Here is an 18,389-nt window from a genome sequence, read left to right as displayed (position 1 = left end):
TTAATATTTTAATCAGAAAACGTTAATTGCTTGAAAACTATTTTCACAAGATGAATTAAAATGTAAAGTTTAGAAATAGATTCATTAACAGATTATGAAACAAAAACAATGGGATGAAAATGTGAAAAAGAGAGAACGAGCCAAATGGTAAACCTTTAATAAACTCAGTTTTGTGGCTGATTTCATCCCCCTTGCAACCTCCAACCCATTCCAACCCTTACCCTACTCCCTCTGTTTCCTTCTCACCCCTTTGCTCCTCTTTCACAGTTTACCCTAAAATACACACCCTAAATTGAAAGATCCTTTTTATAATCTCCTACACTCTATCCCTTGGCACAGCCATTACCTGGCACTCTGGTAGGCACACTGCAGCACTGTTAGCCTGTCCATCGCCATGCTCGAGTAAACTTAGTGTGGAGAGAGAGAGAGAGAGAGACAGAGACAGAGACAGAGACAGAGACAGAGACAGAGACAGAGACAGAGACAGAGACAGAGACAGAGACAGAGACAGAGACAGAGACAGAGATCGAGCGCACCAGTGGATGGCTATCTCGCCTGGCCGTCCCTTATTTGGCCGACGGTTCTGAACGTTCAGCATTCCGCCCTTTGAAGTGGTCGATCCATTGGCCATCGGATGGTGACGCTCACAGTGGGGTTAGAGCAGCGAGTTTAAAGCCCAGGCGACCATTTGTCCTTTTCTTCCCCGAGGAGACGATCTTCACGTCTTCATGTCCGCGGAAATGTCACCTTGCGCTGGTCCCAATATTTGGAGCTTTGACCCATTGTGTTAACTGCATGAAGGTAAGAATTCTGCTTAAAAAAACAAAAACAAAACTTTTTCTTTTTATTTGTCGTTTTATATCATCGTTGTTGCTTAGTGTGGAGAGAGAGAGAGAGAGAGACAGAGACAGAGACAGAGACAGAGACAGAGACAGAGACAGAGACAGAGACAGAGACAGAGACAGAGATCGAGCGCACCAGTGGATGGCTATCTCGCCTGGCCGTCCCTTATTTGGCCGACGGCCAACCTTTACACAACTATGAGGCCTTGTGTAAAGCGCTGTGAAGACCTAGTACCGGCAGTTCTCAGTGGTGGAAGGAAATGGGATTTGAATCCAGGTTAAAAGGTGGGATACCTTTATCTGCGAATCTATTTAATCAATGGGTGAACAAACTGCTCTGTTGCTGGATCTTCTGGCATGAAATTCCACAGCAGTCAGGGATTGCGTCACCAAATGTTGGGTGGGAGGATGTTGTGGGGGAGGGGTTTGTGAAATGGTGTCGTGTTTAAATATTTTGGGGCACAGCTGCATGTATGTGCTTCATGTATAAACGTCATAATATAACATGGGATTATGCCATAACTTACAGGATTTACTATAGCTCATGAGAACATGCATGTGACATAACATTCATGTTAATGAAAAAACGCATGTGAGAGCATTAATGTTAATGAGAACATACATGGAACACAACGTTCATGTTGAGACCACGCATGGAACACAACATTTACGTTGATGAGACTACGCATATAACACAACATTCGTGTTGATGAGACCGCACATGTAACATAAGTCATGTTGAGACCACACATGTAACACAACATTCATGTTGATGAGACCGTGCATTTGACATCACATACATGTTGATGAGACCGTGCATTTAACATCACATTCATGTTGATGAGACCGTGCATTTAACATAACATTCATGTTGAGACCACGCATGGAACACAACATTCATGTTGAGACCACACATGTAACACAACATTCATGTTGAGACCACACATGTAACACAACATTCATGTTGAGACCACACATGAAACACAACATTCATGTTGAGACCACACATGTAACATAACATTCATGTTGATGAGACCGTGCATGTAACATAACATTCATGTTGATGATACCACGCATGTAACGCAACATTCATGTTGATGAGACCACGCATGTAACATAACATTCATGTTGAGACCACGCATGGAACACAACATTCATGTTGATGAGACTAAGCATGTAACATAACATTCATGTTGAGACCATGCATGGAACACAACATTCATGTTGATGAGACCGTGCATGTAACATAACATTCATGTTGATGAGACCACGCATATAACGCAACATTCATGTTGATGAGACTACGCATGTAACACAACATTCATGTTGATGAGACCACACATGTAACACAACATTCATGTTGATGAGACCATGCATTTAACATAACATTCATGTTGAGACCACGCATGGAACACAACATTCATGTTGAGACCATGCATGTAACGCAACATTCATGTTGATGAGACCGTGCATGTAACATAACATTCATGTTGATGAGACCACGCATGTAACGCAACATTCATGTTGATGAGACCGTGCATGTAACATAACATTCATGTTGATGAGACCACGCATGTAACATAACATTCATGTTGAGACCACGCATGGAACACAACATTCATGTTGAGACCACACATGTAACACAACATTCATGTTGAGACCACACATGTAACACAACATTCATGTTGAGACCACACATGTAACATAACATTCATGTTGAGACCACACATGTAACATAACATTCATGTTGAGACCACACATGTAACATAACATTCATGTTGAGACCACACATGGAACGCAACATTCATGTTGAGACCACACATGGAACGCAACATTCATGTTGATGAGACCACGCATGGAACGCAACATTCATGTTGATGAGACTGTGCATGTAACATAACATTCATGTTGATGAGACCACGCATGTAACGCAACATTCATGTTGATGAGACTACGCATGTAACATAACATTCATGTTGAGACCACGCATGGAACACAACATTCATGTTGATGAGACTGTGCATGTAACATAGCATTCATGCTGAGACCACACATGAAACACAACATTCATGTTGATGAGACCACGCATGTAACATAACATTCATGTTGATGAGACCACGCATGTAACACAACATTCATGTTGATGAGACCGTGCATGTAACACAACATTCATATTGATGAGACTACGCATATAATGCAACATTCATGTTTATGAGACCAAACATGTAACGCAACATTCATGTGGCAAGCACGCTTGTAACGCAACATTCATGTTTATGAGACCAAACATGTAACGCAACATTCATGTGGCGAGCACGCTTGTACCATTCATCTCAACGTGTTGATAAACCCAATCACTGTGATATTGCATTATAATCTTTATTGTGCAGTCATCACTTTTTCAAAACATAATTGGCCATATAGTCTGGCAGCCAAAGGCCAAATTTCCCCCTAACCCCAAAATGTCTGATATAGTTTTTTTTCTCTGCTGATTATTTATCATTGGGGTGTATATAATGAGATCTAGGGTGGTGTGGACCGGTCACCCTTGAGCAATTTTAAATATTCAAGATGGCGTCCACGATGGCTGCCGCGAAGGACCAACATTCGAAGATTCCCATTATTCCAATGTTTTCTGCCATAGATCAATGATTTTTTATGCCAAGATATGTTTTGGGGTCCATTAATTTCGATAGAAAGGGTTTGAGAAGTATTGGATGTACCGTTGGTGTGGTAACTAGCAATATGGCTACCATTAAGTGGGTAAAAGGTGATAAAAATGGCCAAACTGCCATAAATTTCAAGAAAATGTTTATTAGAGCATTGTTTTTATTTTCTAGGTATCTACCTCCACAATTTATACATACAGTGGCAACTGAGGTATATGCTAATGACCACAATGTATTGGATAAAATAGGTTTGATGAGTTACGATTTTCTGTTGCCATGGTAACCATCTAAAATGACCATTCGGATGTTTGAAATAAGTGTTAAAGATATATTACATAAAACCGTACATTTTTGGCCTTAGTTAAATGTTTTCTAACCCTTAGATCATGATGGGATGGATATGATAAATAAACTGTTTGATGTTGCCATTGTGACCACAAAGATGCTATCATTATGGGTACTGTAACGTTTTGATAAACATGGTTTTTCTACTAATATCACATTGATTACCATTACATTTCAGATATTCTGATGACAATAGTAGTCTGAAGTTGGAATGACATGATGTGATGTGTTACAGAGCATTCTTTCTCTCCCTAAAATTGTCAATATTAATACTTAATCAATATTTTCTTTCTTTGTTTTAATCTAGAGCTAAACCATGGAGCAGGGCTACGTCTTTAAGTTCCGGTATGGCACTGAGTGTGATGAGAAGATATCGCTCTCAGAGGCTACTGGTGTGGCACGAATAGAAACGATGATCAATGCGAGCAAAGTTTATGGGGACACCTTGCGTGTAGAACTTGAAACACAGCTTACTGAAAATGAGAACTTGAAGATCTACCACCACAGAAACTGCATGTCTCGGTATACATCAAAAACCAACCTCGCCAAGTATAAGAATATTGAGGATGCCCCTCCAGCCAAAAGATTACGACGGTCATCGTCAGTGTTTGACTTCAAGCTTCATTGCCTGTACTGTGGCAAAGCCTGTGAAATAAACAAGGATCCAAAGAATCCTCAAAGATGGAGACCAGCCTTCCTGTGTCGTTCACCCCATACTGAGTATGGTGATAAGTCCTACAAAGAATATCTTCTTGAAAATGTAATTCTCGTAACGACCACTTGGCAAATTAAGTCCAAAGTCGCATTGAAGGTGCCGTCAGTGACTTGCATGCAGTGGACGCTCGTTATCACAAGGACTGCATGAGCTTGTTCTCACTGGAAGTGACCCTGTACCAGTGGAGATTAATAGTGGTGTCATCATCAAGCACCAGGACATGAAAACAACGCAGGAGGAGGCGGATACGATGATTGTTCAACAAGTGGCAGAGGTGAAAACTAAGAAAGTGCTTGTGGTTGCAGACGACACTGACATCTTTGTTCTTCTGCTTCACTTCTTTTCCCAAGGTGGCATACCAGCTTCAACCTTTGTCTTTATGGTTTCGCCAATTCATGGTCATGCAGTGATTGATATCAATGACCAGCATCGTGAAATCATCCCAGACCTATTAGCAACACATGGACTCACTGGTTGCGATACAGTGGCAACATACTTCGGAATTGGAAAGGCTGTGGCACTCAGAGTCCTGAGAGCTGGCGTTCATGCCCTAAGCTATATAGGTGACACAAGTCGCGTTCTGTCGGAGGTCACCTCACAGGCAACACCATTCATTCTGGTCTATTATGACCAGACTAAATGTACATCATTGACAGAGGCACGCCAGAAAATGTGGGAAAGCAAAGTGGGCCGGAGTGTGGCTGGTGCACCAAAGCTGGCTACCTTGCCTCCAACAAATGAGGCATTCAAGGAAAATGTGGCCCGCGCTCACCTTCAAGTGGCAGTCTGGAGGAATGCACTGCAACCAGGTCCACCGAGAATGCATCCAACAGCATTTGGATGGTCACGGGAAGATGGCTCCAAACACTTTTCCCAACAACTCTTTCCAGTGACATCCCCCTAGCACCAGATGATTTACTGAAACTCGTCAGATGTTCTTGCAGGAGTGAGATCCCATGCAAGACACAAAGATGTGGTTGCAACAGTGCAAACCTTGCCTGCTCAGTGTTCTGTGCACGTCAGGGTGGCCAGGGTTGTTTCAACGAAAGAACAAAACAGGTTCTACAGGCAGACGACGATGACGAAAATGACTAGATCTCTCTCAACTGAACCCGGGGATGTTTACACATCTGTATCTATCTGCAAATACCCAATGACCCATTGTGTCAGAACATTAATTTTGTGACACCACTCTAAACTGAAATATCTGCAAGCCAAATATTGAACCTGTGCAGATCATGAGGGCTAATTTACATGTAGATACATCTTGACTCCTCTGACAGCTGAAGATAGATTGTTTTCTAACATGAACATTCGTTTGTGCTCACGTAGTTTCTTTAATGGTAGTTGTCACCTACATGTAATCTATGGTATTCTCGATGCAATTCCATTTTTGATATTCTTTGCAATCTCTGTGGTCGATTTGATAGCATTTCCTGTGGTCATCTTGTATGGCCCTAAATGATAATATCCAGGAATAAATCATACTGCTCTTTGTTGTTGATCTTTGTTGTTTAGTTTCGGCCAACAAAGCGGTCGTTATGGAAACGATTTAAGGTGGTTACCATGGCAACAGAAAATCTTAAACTCATTCATCCTTTTTATCGAATTAATTGTAGTCAATGTTATATAGCTAGGAAATACAAAGAATGTTCTATTCATATTATCTTGGACGTTATGGCAGTTTTGTCATTTTTACCGCCTTTATGGCAGCCATATTGCTTAATTACCATAGCAACGGTACATCCAATACGTCTCAAACCCTTTCGATTGAATCCATATGACACAAAAACATATATCTTGGCCAAAACATTATTGCTTTATGGCAGAAAGCATTAAAATAATAGGAATTTTCGAATTTTAGTCCTTCGCGGCAGCCATCTTGGACGCCATCTTGAATATTTAAAATTCCTCAAGGGTGACCGGTCCAGACCACCCGAGATCTCATTATATACACCCCAAAGATGAATAATCAGCAGAGAAAAACACTATATCAGAGAATTAGGGGTCACTCCCCTTGGCTGCCGGACTAATATAACAAGGACAAATGTGTCCAAGAGCCGAGTCCGAAAGGTTTTGTCTTCACCAGAAGAAGAAGAGTCGAGAGCGCTTTTGGGAGCGTCGAGAGGTCTCCTTAGGAGCTCTCTGCTGACTATCTCAAAGATAAGTTTCCGGTCGTTATTTGTCCCGTTTTAACTGATTATTTTTCTCACCGACATGTTACGGTGTGTTCCGAGTTCGGTTTTGTTTCAAAAATCGTGCTATTTTGTGAGTTTTTGGCGACGTTGTTTTACCGGGTGTTTGAGGCCGAGGCTGAGGCCTACCGTTTCCCCTATGATCGTTTTATTTGTTTTTTCTCCCCATTACCTTCAATTTCAATCTTCCCCACTTTCGTAACGTCCCCCATTTCTCCCAACTAATCTCTCTATTTCTTATCTTTAAAATAAAATAAAAAACGCCACCTTTCTCCTGATCATCATCATCATCATCATCATCATCATCATCATCATCATCATCATCATCATCATCATCATCATCATCATCATCATCATCATCCTCCTCCATCTTTTTTTCTACAACACTTCCATGACCTAATCTGTTGAAAACTCTCAAACATTAATAATAATAACAAAAACGATATCTTATAATGCTTCATCTTCCTCTCTCACATATGTGGTACTCCTTACTGTTTCATAATGCACCACTCTTCTGCTATTTTAACAGACTGCTCTCATTTCGACCTCTCCTTCATTCCTTGCCAAACAATCCAACTGTTACAGCGTTTCTTCTCTCCATTCTCTGAATTCGCCTTTATTGCATCCATCAAGAATTGTGTTAAATCGCATCTCTGACCATAAACTTAAAAAAAAACCCCAGTTTGCTATGAATGTTCGCTTTACATCAACCATTCTTTTTTTCCAACTTCAGTGCCAACTCACCCCTCACTCTCAAAGCAACCATCCTACTCTTCTCCCTCCAAGCCTCCCTCTCACCTCTCTCAAAAATTTCCCCCTCACCTTTGTCCCACCTTTCATCCCCCTCAATCATCCTTCTCAAAGTTGCCGCCCCCCTTCTCATCCACAAAGCTGCCTCCTTCCACTGCCCTCTCACCTCCATCTCTTCACTCCACCTCCTGAAATCCTCAACTGCCTTCTTCCCCCTCTCTTGTCTCCCTTCTCCACCAGAACCACAGAGCCTTTCCTCCTTCTCATCCGGCCCCCTCCCCGAGCTATTCTGCAATCCCCCACACTCTTTCAACAACCCTCCTTACCTCCCCTCCTCATCCCTTGTCCTACCCTCCCCCTCCCCTCCACCCCCTGCACCCAAAGCCTCCTCCCCTACCTCTTCATTAAAAGTGTGGACCTCAAATATCCGTGGCCTTCGCTCAAACCTTTCAGATCTTTCCGAACAGGTTGCCACTGACAAACCAGACATAATCTGCCGAACAGAAACTTTCCTCCCCCAAGACGTGTCTGACTCCTAAGTATCTCTCTCTGGTTACTCCCTCCTCCGGTATGACAGACCTGAGCCTCGTCCTGGTGGAGGTGTTGCTCTCTTCATCAAGGACTCTATTCCTCACTCTCCATGTACTACCCTCACTCCCCCACACCCCCAGGAATACCTCTGGCTACGGCTTCCCCGCCACTCCCACCTCATGTTTATATGTGTACTGTACCGTCCACTGAACAGTGATGACTCTATCTACACCTCACTATCCGAAAACATGGACCATCTTCTATCTTCTCATCCAAACTCTCTCTTCCTCTTGTGTGGCGACTTCAATTGTCATCATGCTAGTTGGCTCGGTGTGGGTACCTCTCTCACCTGTCATGGCACCACAGCAAAAGCTTTCTGCGACTCATTGGGACTGACTCAATCAGTCAACTTCCCGACCCGGATCGCAACCAATGGTACTCCATCTCTTCTGGATCTGATTTTGACAAATTTCCCTGACAATATCTGCTGCTCTTTCTCTGCTCCAATCGGTTCTTCTGACCATGTCCTTGTCAAAGTGGACATCTCTCTGGTTGTTATCAGAGAACCACCTCACCGCCGTCGAGTCTGGCATTTCACTCAAGCCGACTGGCAGGGTCTCCAAGCAGCCGTCAAACTGATAGACTGGTCTCCTATCGCTACTTTCCACAACATCAACTCATCCTGGGAATTCTTTCAAAGAAACTTGCTCTCCCTCATGCACAGATTTATCTCCTCTCGTCTTCAGTTGTCCTACCCTTCCTCCCATCCTTGTTTTACTGAAGCATGTGGTGAGGAAGTTGTCCTGAAACAACTTGCCTTTGCCTCATGGAAAGCAAACCCAACTGAGGGTAATCTCAGTTCCTTCCATAAAGCTTGGAACAAGTGTGTATCTACCCTCAGGAGAGCCAGAAAACAACATCTTTCTCATCTCAGGTCTGAACGATAAAACCTCTCTCCCTCCTCAAAATCCTGGTGGCGTCTCATCAAATCTGTTTCTGGTGGATGTTCCACCTCCATCCCCCCCCCTTACCTCAAATGGCCGCAATGCTGATACTGCACGTGAAAAAGCTGAATGCCTAAACTCGGTGTTTTAAATCTTGTGTCCAAAACCCATCACTTTCTCTACCCACCTTACCCAGTCGCACCAAACTGTCCCTGAACTCTGGTTCTGACAAGGTGGAGAGCTTGCTGTCAAACCTCGAGTCAGATTCTGCAACCGGTCCAGACGGCATCAGCCCACGTGTCCTCAAAGCCTGCTCTTCTGCTCTTGCTCACCCTCTCTCTGTTCTATTCACCCTCTCATTTGTTCAAGGTCATCTGCCATCTGCTTGGAAATCTGCTAACATCACTGCCCTGCATAAAAAGGTGCAAAAACAGATCCCTGCAACTACAGACCAATCAGCCTTCTCCCAATCATCTGCAAGGTTATGGACTCCATCATCGCTTCAGACATGAAATCCTTCCTCTTCTCCAATGGCTTGATTTCCGATCATCAATTTTGTTTCAGACCGGGTCAGTCTACCCTGGATATGCTGCTTCTGCTCTCCCAACAATGGATGGAGGGCCTCAATGCCAGACAGGAAATCCGAGCCGTATCCCTGGACATATCACATGCTTTGACACAGTCTGGCACCCTGCCCTACTCACCAAACTCTCTTCCTCTGGTATCCAAGGCCATCTCCACTCATGGCTCGCAGACTTCCTCTCCTGTCGCAGTCAACGTGTGGCCCTAAATGGAGTTCTTTCATCCCCCCTTCCTGTCCAGGCTGGAGTTCCTCAAGGTAGCGTTCTGGGCCCTGTTCTTTTTCTGGTTTTCATCAACGATCTCTCCGACTCTCTGGAAAATCCTCTATCTCTTTGCCGACGACTCCACCCTCTGCCGTACCATCTGTCATCCCTCAGACCGGCAAGCAGCAGCTTCTTCGCTCACTGCAGATCTGGTTAAATCACAAACTGGTCCAACACGTGGAACATGTCTTTCAATCCGGACAAATCTCACACTCTCACTATGTCTCTTCTCATTTAGAACCTAAAGGACCATTTAGATAACCCACCCATCCAGTTTCTCAACAATCCTCTGGAAGAAGTCCTTTCTTTCAAGCTTCTGGGTCTCACGATCTGCCATGACCTTTACTGGGAAAGCCACATTTCAAACCTCACCTCCAAAGTCAGTCGCCGACTGGGAATCCTCCGTCGGGCAAAGTCCTTCCATCTATGGGCTGGAAGTCCTTCCCATGCCCAAAGTCCTTCCATCAGCCCTCCTGAGCTCCTGACCACTTACAAAGATTTTGTCCGTAGCCTGATGGAGTACTGCTCTCCCCTCTGGGCTGGTGCTCATGCCTCCCACCTTTCTCGGCTTCACGCTGTAGAAACCAGGGCATTTCGGATCATCGGCATCTCCCGCAATGAGGCTGAGTTTTGGGCCTCTCACTCAATCACCGCAGGTTGGTTGCTGGTCTTTCTGTCTTCTACCGTCTCCTCTCCAGCCTTGCCCCCCCCTGCTCTCTCTGCAATTTGTCCCCACCACATTTCCTCAGGGCGCTCAAAGTCGGCGAACAACCCCCTTCTGGTAAAACTACCAAAATCAGGAATCACTGCTCACCTTCACTCTTTCATTCCTATTTTTCCCACCTTCGGAATAAACTCCCTGACTCTATTCTTTCCCATTCTTCCCTCCAGGCTTTCAAAACAGCTGTTCACCACCACCTCTTATCACCCCCCATCCAAATCCTCGATCTTTTCTTCTCCCGATAATCCACCCAAGCCCACTTCCTTCAAATTCCCTGCTTTCCTTCCTGAAAGTCCCTGGAATGTCCATCTTTTATTCCCCATGTTCCCCGTCCCATCCCTCTCCCTTCCACAGATCTCCAAATGTCTCTGTTCCCCACTATTTTGTCCCTCCCACTCCCGCCCCTCTTGTCTCGTGCCCCGTTTGAAATGCGTTGTGAGTTAGCTCTCACATGAGCCTCGACAAGGTACACAACAAAAAAAAGAAAAAAAAAAGAACAACTTCTGATATTTCGTCACGTGACTTGACGGAGCCAATAGCGACACCCGTCATGGGCGATCGTCGTTCATGACGAGAAAATAGTGTATTTACGAAATTACAATATATTAAGTGGAATAATCTTTAAATAGTAACGTGATCTTTCGAAAGTTTAAAGCAAATGTCCGAATATATTTAAAAGTTCATGATAGACGCTCTCAAAAGGCACCCTCAATGCGAGGATGTGTACAGGTGTTTAGTATTTAAGGAGATCCGGATCCTGTATTTAAAAGAGCCGAGTCCTAAAGGTTTCGTCTTCACAAGAAGAAGAACATCAACAACAACAACGCGGAGCTCTCTTAGCGCCACGTCTCGCTCAGGCCTAGGTCACATTTGCTCTACAGCGAGGATACGGCGGCCGTACGCCCTCTGAATTGACAGAAACGTGCGGCGGCCGCAGAGAAACTGAGGTGGCCTCAGGGAGGCCCTACTCCGTTTGGCTATATTTTACAGGCCGTAGGGTCGCCGTGGAATTGTAGCGTGGAGTTATAACTTTTTTTCATTTCTACGTTCGCCATAGCAATTCAACAAGCCAAGGTATGATGTAGATGTGTTCTACGTCGACCGTACGTAGGCGTACGGTGGGCTTGCGTTATTCGTGCGGCTGCTGTAAGCTCTACTCGATGAAAAATGAATTTTCCCAACCCCCAAAAAATTACGGCGGCCGCACTATTTCCACGGTCGCCGTAGGGTGGTCTTGCGGTCTTTGTGAATACCTGCGGGCAACACAGGGTCGACGCACGGTTCCCCTTCGCCCACCGTGCACCTCCGTACGGCCTCCGTGGCAGTCTGCGTCGACCGTGCGTCCACCGTGCACTACCGCTAGAGATCGGAGTATAGGTGTTTGCTTATACCGTGGTGCCCCCAGAATCCCAATTTGATTCGTTCCAGGAGGCTGTTCGTATTGCAAAAAGTTCGGATCCCAAAAATATTTTCCCATTAAGAAATAATGGAGTGAATTAATCCGGTCGTGGACCCAAAGAAAACCCACTTTCAAGACACTTTAAACTGAAATTACCCATGTTTAAGATAAAATAAGATGAGTAAATGACCTTCGGTGGCGGTGTATTGTATGTAAACTGGTGCAATCACCAATCCAAAGGTCCACACAGGCTCGAGCTACGGCCTGGGTTCTGATCGCTCGCGCACTCTGCGAAAGCGCTGCCCCCAGGGCAACATCAAACATGATGCCCACAGAACCACAATCACTTTCATCAAACGCATCGGGCTGACGTAATCATGGATATTCCAAATTACAACTGGTTTTGCTGTGAAATTCAATCCTTGCCCGACAGTCCGTCACACCACGTGATCGGATTGCTTTTTTTGTTATCTATCTATAATTCCAGCAATGTGTGTGTGTATGTGTGTGTGTGTGTGTGTGTGTGTGTGTGTGTGTGTGTGTGTGTGTGTGTGTGTGTGTGTGTGTGTGTGTGTGTGTGTGTGTGTGTGACCGCTGTTTCTCGACAACTGCTGGTCCAATCTAATTTAAACTTGCCAGGTATATTGCTGAGGACCTGAGGATGTGCCTTTTCAAGGTTTGATATTAATCGGACAAGTGCTTCCCAAGTTATGGCCATTTATTTACCAAAGCAATGACAAGACACGTTGTTGCGTGGGCGTGGCCGATGGGGAAGGGAAGCTCAAGCCGCGTTTGCCATTACGGGTTACAACGTACGGACTTCCGGATCCATTATGGGTTTCAACGTACGGACTTCCGGAAAATGATGACTTCGTGTAGTCTAATAATTTCTCGATTTCTTATGCGCATTTATAGATAAACATAATGCCCTAAGTTATGATCGTTTTCATATTAGACGGTGCATAAATTTTGGTAACATCAAAGTGCTGGTATGCTCCGAACCAGGAAGTAAATTTTTTTCTCCTCTCTTCTCTTTTTGTTTTTCCTTGCCACGACATTGCGAAAAGGTAAAATACGTTGGCGCTAATTGAATAATTGGGTATTAAAACGAAATTGCGAATAATATTCGAACTCCCGGGCCACGCACGTACAGGCACTCGAGAGCGAAGAAACGGCCTGCGTGGTTGTTGTTTGTTGCTCGCGGTTTGAATATTTATTTATTATTATTATTTTTTTACGGGCACGTACGAGTTAATTAAAACACAAGATGATTAAAAAAACAAGCATCACAAATGAAGGTGAAAACACGAGGTAAGGCCTGTCACATTTGGCTCGGTGGCCGGAGGGTCTACACAATGTACGGGCACCAGCAATTATAAAGGGCACCAGCAATTATAAAGCGGCCGCAGTATTTCCACGGTCACACAATGTAGCAGTCACATATGTTTTTAGCAGCGTCTCGCGTAGCGAACGCTGCTCATCAAGAGAGCTCGGCGTTGTTGTTGTTGTTCTTCTTCTTGTGAAGACAAAACCTTAATCTCTCGGACTCAGCTCTTGTATATACAAGATCCGGATCGCCTTAAATACTGAGCACATGTACACATCCTCACATAGACGGTGCCTTTTGAGAGCGTCTATCATGAACTTTTAAATATATTCGGACATTTGCTTTAAAGTTTCGAAAAGTTGACCTTACTATTTAAAGATTATTCCATTTATTGTATTGTAATTTCGTAAATACATTATATATGTCGTAAATACACGATATATCATAAATACCTAAATACATTATGACGGGTTTCGCTATTGGCTTAATGAAGACACGTGACGAAATATCGGAAGGTGTTGTTGTTTTTTTTTTTTTTTAGCCGACATAACCTTTAGGTTTTGGACGCTGCTCTTGGACACATTTGTCCTTGTTATTTTTCGGGTAGCCGCACGGCGTATTTATTAATTGTGGAGACCGAAAACATGGGTGTGCCGTACGGTCTTTGATTTGATGTCGCACGGTGACCTTAGAGCGTTCCTGCAGCGGCCATAGAATTTTGAAGGCAGATGCAAGGTGCCCGCAGAGGGGGACCGCAGGGGGGGACCCTAAGCCGAACGTGCGGCCAGACGGACGGTAACGAATGGGTTAATTTTTTTATTTTTTTTTAACCAGTTCTTTTGTTTCGGCTTGTCGAATTTCTACGGCAAACGTAGAAATGAAAAAAAAGTTATAACTCCGCGTTATAATTCCACGGCGACCTTACGACCTGTAAAATATAGCCATATGGCATAGGGCCACCCTGAGGCCACCTCAGTTTCTCTGCGGCCTCCGCACGTTTCTGTCAATTCAGAGGGCGTACGGCCGCCGTATCCTCGCCGTAAAGCAAATGTGACTGAGGCCTAAAGTATCGATCGACACACGAGAGATGCTTTCACGAGGACTTCCACCGACGAACTGAATGAACAAAGCGCGAAGATGCGGCTCGAATAGTTGGGAGAGACACGTGAACAAACATGAACGCTATGTTGTGTTCGGTTTTTTAAAATGTATTAGGTTTTTAGGGCAAAATTTTCTCGAAAAAATTGTTCGGATTCCAATTTTTTCAAACAATGGGCCGTTCAGATTCTGGAGGCACCACGGTCTATTATAGTTATAGTATATTCAGTTATATATATACTGGTATATTTTTATTTCAGTAAATAAAAGAACTGGTGTGTATATATATATATATATATATATATATATATATATATATATATATATATATATATATATATATATATATATATATATATATATATATATATATATATATATATATATATATACCCACTCGTTCGTCTGGCCGCACATTCGCCTTAGGGCGCCCCTGCGGTCGCCTTGCGGGCACCTTGCGTATGCCTTGAAAATTCTATGGCCGCCGCAGGAACGCCCTAAGGTCACCGTGCGACATCAAATCAAAGAACGTATGGCACCCCCACGTTTTCGGTCTCCACAATTTATAAATACGCCGTGCGGCTACCTGAAAAATAAAAACATATGTGACTGCTACATTGTGTGACCGTGGAAATACTGCGGCCGCCGTATAATTGCTAGTGGCCGTAGATTTTGGAGACCCCACGGCCTCCGTGGCAAATGTGACCTTGGCCTTAGCGAGACGTGGCTAAAAAGTAGGTGACCATCTTATTGAGGTTATTTCGTGTTCCCAAATCCGGATTCTATCTGAGCTTTTGACCACCTCGGATATATGTATCCTTATGGGTGCAACATCAGAATGTGCAAAATTTACAACGGGATGCCCATCGGTGGTGACAATTATGTACATACGTTCCCAACCATGTTTCTACATTGGGTTTTCTGTTGGTACCGTGTCCACCTGCAATGGCTCCATCCTCACCAATGAACCTTGACCTTCTGGGCCAAATCTATACACTGCACTAATAAGTGTGTGTGTGTGTGTGTGTGTGTGTGTGTGTGTGTGTGTGTGTGTGTGTGTGTGTGTGTGTGTGTGTGTGTGTGTGTCCTCCATAACTCCAAAACCATGAAACCGAGCAACCTGAAACTTTGCATACGTACTAAGGGAATTCCAACGAAGTGCACGAGTGATAATTGGGTGTTTGGGTTAATTAATACACCGCTTTTGAAGATAATTTAGGTGGTGCTCATCACAAAAACCCCAAAATAACCCATCTTGGTCAGCCCACTGTTCTTGCTGGAGTCTTTGGCCACCATTTTGTTCGGCCTATTCAAGCGTACCTCGATTTGGGAACACTATCTAATCTCACGGACTAATTAAAGTATAAAATGGTAATATTATGTCGAATTTGAGAATGGGATCTGGTGAACGAAATAAGTGTCGAAATCTGGAGTGAAATCCGAAAATTTTAACAAATTAACTATTTTTATTTACTTCGTGTATTTATTTAAGCAAAACATTAAACTTAATTTTCATCTGCTGTTCGACCGATTATATTGAGTGAAGAAAAAATTGATGGAACGTGCAGAAAGTGTAAATTAATCGAGTGAAACGGGGTGTTTCATAACCTCCTCCACAGCAGATCCTTCTTTCAGTAATTACCTACGCAGTCTGGGGTCTTCAGGGGTTTCCTAGGTAACCTCGCTCAGCTGGGGTCTTCAGGGGTTTCCTGGGTAACCTCGCTCAGCTGGGGTCTTCAGGGGTTTCCTGGGTAACCTCGCTCAGCTGGGGTCTTCAGGGGTTTCCTGGGTAACCTCGCTCAGCTGGGGTCTTCATGCGTTTTCTGGATAACCTCGCTCAGCTGGGGTCTTCGGGCGTTTCCTAGGTAACCTCGCTCAGCTGGGGTCTTCGGGCGTTTCCTGGGTAACCTCACTCATTTTGGTAATCGCTTGCCAAGCCAGGCGTTCCGTTGGAGTGCTTAAGCCACTTACCGAGCTGTGCAGTGCAGTTTGTGTCGTGATCGGGATGTACAGTGCAGTGGACACTAACTACAAGGTACAGGTAAGTATACAGGACAAACGGAGGTGGTACATGTGGGTACATTTGGATCTGTACGGACTCTCCGCGGGTGTGTGGACCTGACATACCTGTTACGGGCGCAATGGCGACAAACTTTCATCCCGTATCTTATGGAGATTCCATCAGGTTTTCCTTTGTCCTCGCACCTGTTTCTAAAGCAATTGGTGATCGGATTTACTTTACAAACATAATGTTTCTCTTTGTGAGTTTCACAGCAAAGTATATTTGATAAGGTCCGATTTCGGAGCCGTTTGCCATATTAAGGTATTTTCTAAATTACTGAGCCAAGTTTTTTTTCCACCCATCACATGCAGCTGTTTATAAAGATTAATGTTTGTGTTCCTTGTAACGTCCATGTAAATGTAACGTTTTTCAGTGAAAGCTCCTCAACGTTACTGGGTTGTATATTTGTATATATATATATATATATATATATATATATATATATATATATATATATATATATATATATATATATATATATATATATATATATATATATAATATAGTGCATTGTGTTGTCGGTAATCACACCTACTCCAACCTGCTGATTCCCGAAAAATTGCCGGTAATTAATCGGCCAAGTGTGTGTGTGTGTCTGTGTGTCTCGTTGATTGGTATCTACATAGAAGGGTTTGAGAATGTGGAATGGAGTCCTCCCAGGGTGGAATCAAATTATCCACCTTCATTTCAGTAAGGGGGTCACAATTCATGGACCAAGATGTGAAGTTTTGTGCTGAGGGCTCTCTTCAGGATCGTCGATGAGCCCCGGACAGTGTCCAACTGTAGTTTGTTTGTAATAATATTCCCAGGGATGGGTTTTTATCTCACCTGTAAAGTAGTTCTGGGGATCTTATGGGATGGCGCGTCGTCCGTCCATTCATCCACAAATACTTACAACTTCTTCTCAGAAACTACACATACGATTTCAATGAAATTTGACCACAACCTTCATCATCCGTGATGGCTTAAAAAGGTCTACGGACCGAGTTTATGGGGGGGGGGGGGCTTCCTGGGTAACCTGGGTAAACTAACCCTAACATCTTGGTTTGCCTCCCCCAAAGAGGTTTTTGCTTTCTTCTTAAACAATACACACAATTCCGATGAAACTTCACGACAACCTTCATCACCCATTATGTACCAAAGTTTGTTCATGACATTCGAAAAATCTGGCTCTAAGGGGATTTAAGGGGGGTTGCCCCCAAAAATATATATTTGCTTTCTTCTCCAAAACTACGCAAACAATTCTGATGAAACTTGACCACCATCTTCACTACCCATGATATACCAAAGCTTGTTTATGACATTGAAAAAATTTGGGTCTAAAGGGTTCTACAGGGTTGGGGGTTGCCCCCCCCCCCCAAATATGTATTTGCTTTCTTTTCCGAAACTGCACACACAATTTCGATGAAACTTGGCCACAACCTTTATCACCCGTGATGTACCACGGTTTGTTAATGGCATAAAAAAAAATCCATAGGTATTTACTTTCTTCTCCATTATATATTTTGGAGGTCGTCTATGCCTACCAGTCGTTGCCTGGTTATTTTATCCATCCACTACCAGGTGACCACTCAGGGGTATTGCCCCAATGTTTAATATATCTGTGAGGTTCTTTGTCATCATTCCTGTCGGTCCAGCTATCACTGATACAACTTTGGTATTCTTCAGCTTCCAGGATCTTCTCACTTCATGCTTGAGGTCTTGGTATTTGGTGGTTTTCTTGATTTTTTCATCGTTTAGTCCAAAATCACTGCTATTAACACCTCAATCAGCAATGCCTTCTCTTTTTTTGTACCCAAGTATGATATCTGGTCACAACACTTTGTTTTCAATGTCCACGCTCAATGGGATCATTAATTCGTACTTGAATGTCGGTACTTCCATGTTTTCAGTGATTACTTTTGGTTCACGTTCCCACAATTTTTCTGGAATTGGGACATCAAAGT

At 43.6% G+C, this 18,389-nt stretch overlaps 1 protein-coding gene and 1 pseudogene across 7 annotated transcripts in view; both read left to right on the top strand.

Annotated features, from left to right (window-relative positions):
- LOC147014893 (tensin-3-like) overlaps positions 1-18,389 on the top strand; it is a 331,057-nt gene that overhangs the window by 235,697 nt on the left and 76,971 nt on the right. The window lies entirely within an intron of this gene.
- LOC147014894 (uncharacterized) lies at positions 4,173-14,661 on the top strand (annotated as a pseudogene).

The sequence above is a fragment of the Eptatretus burgeri genome, chromosome 13, assembly GCF_056783735.1.
Source record: "Eptatretus burgeri isolate ZD-2024b chromosome 13, Ebu_testis_v1, whole genome shotgun sequence".
In the NCBI taxonomy this organism is placed as follows: Eukaryota; Metazoa; Chordata; class Myxini; order Myxiniformes; family Myxinidae; genus Eptatretus; species Eptatretus burgeri.
Note: the sequence above shows the minus strand (reverse complement) of the source record. Positions and strands in the feature narration are given on the sequence as shown.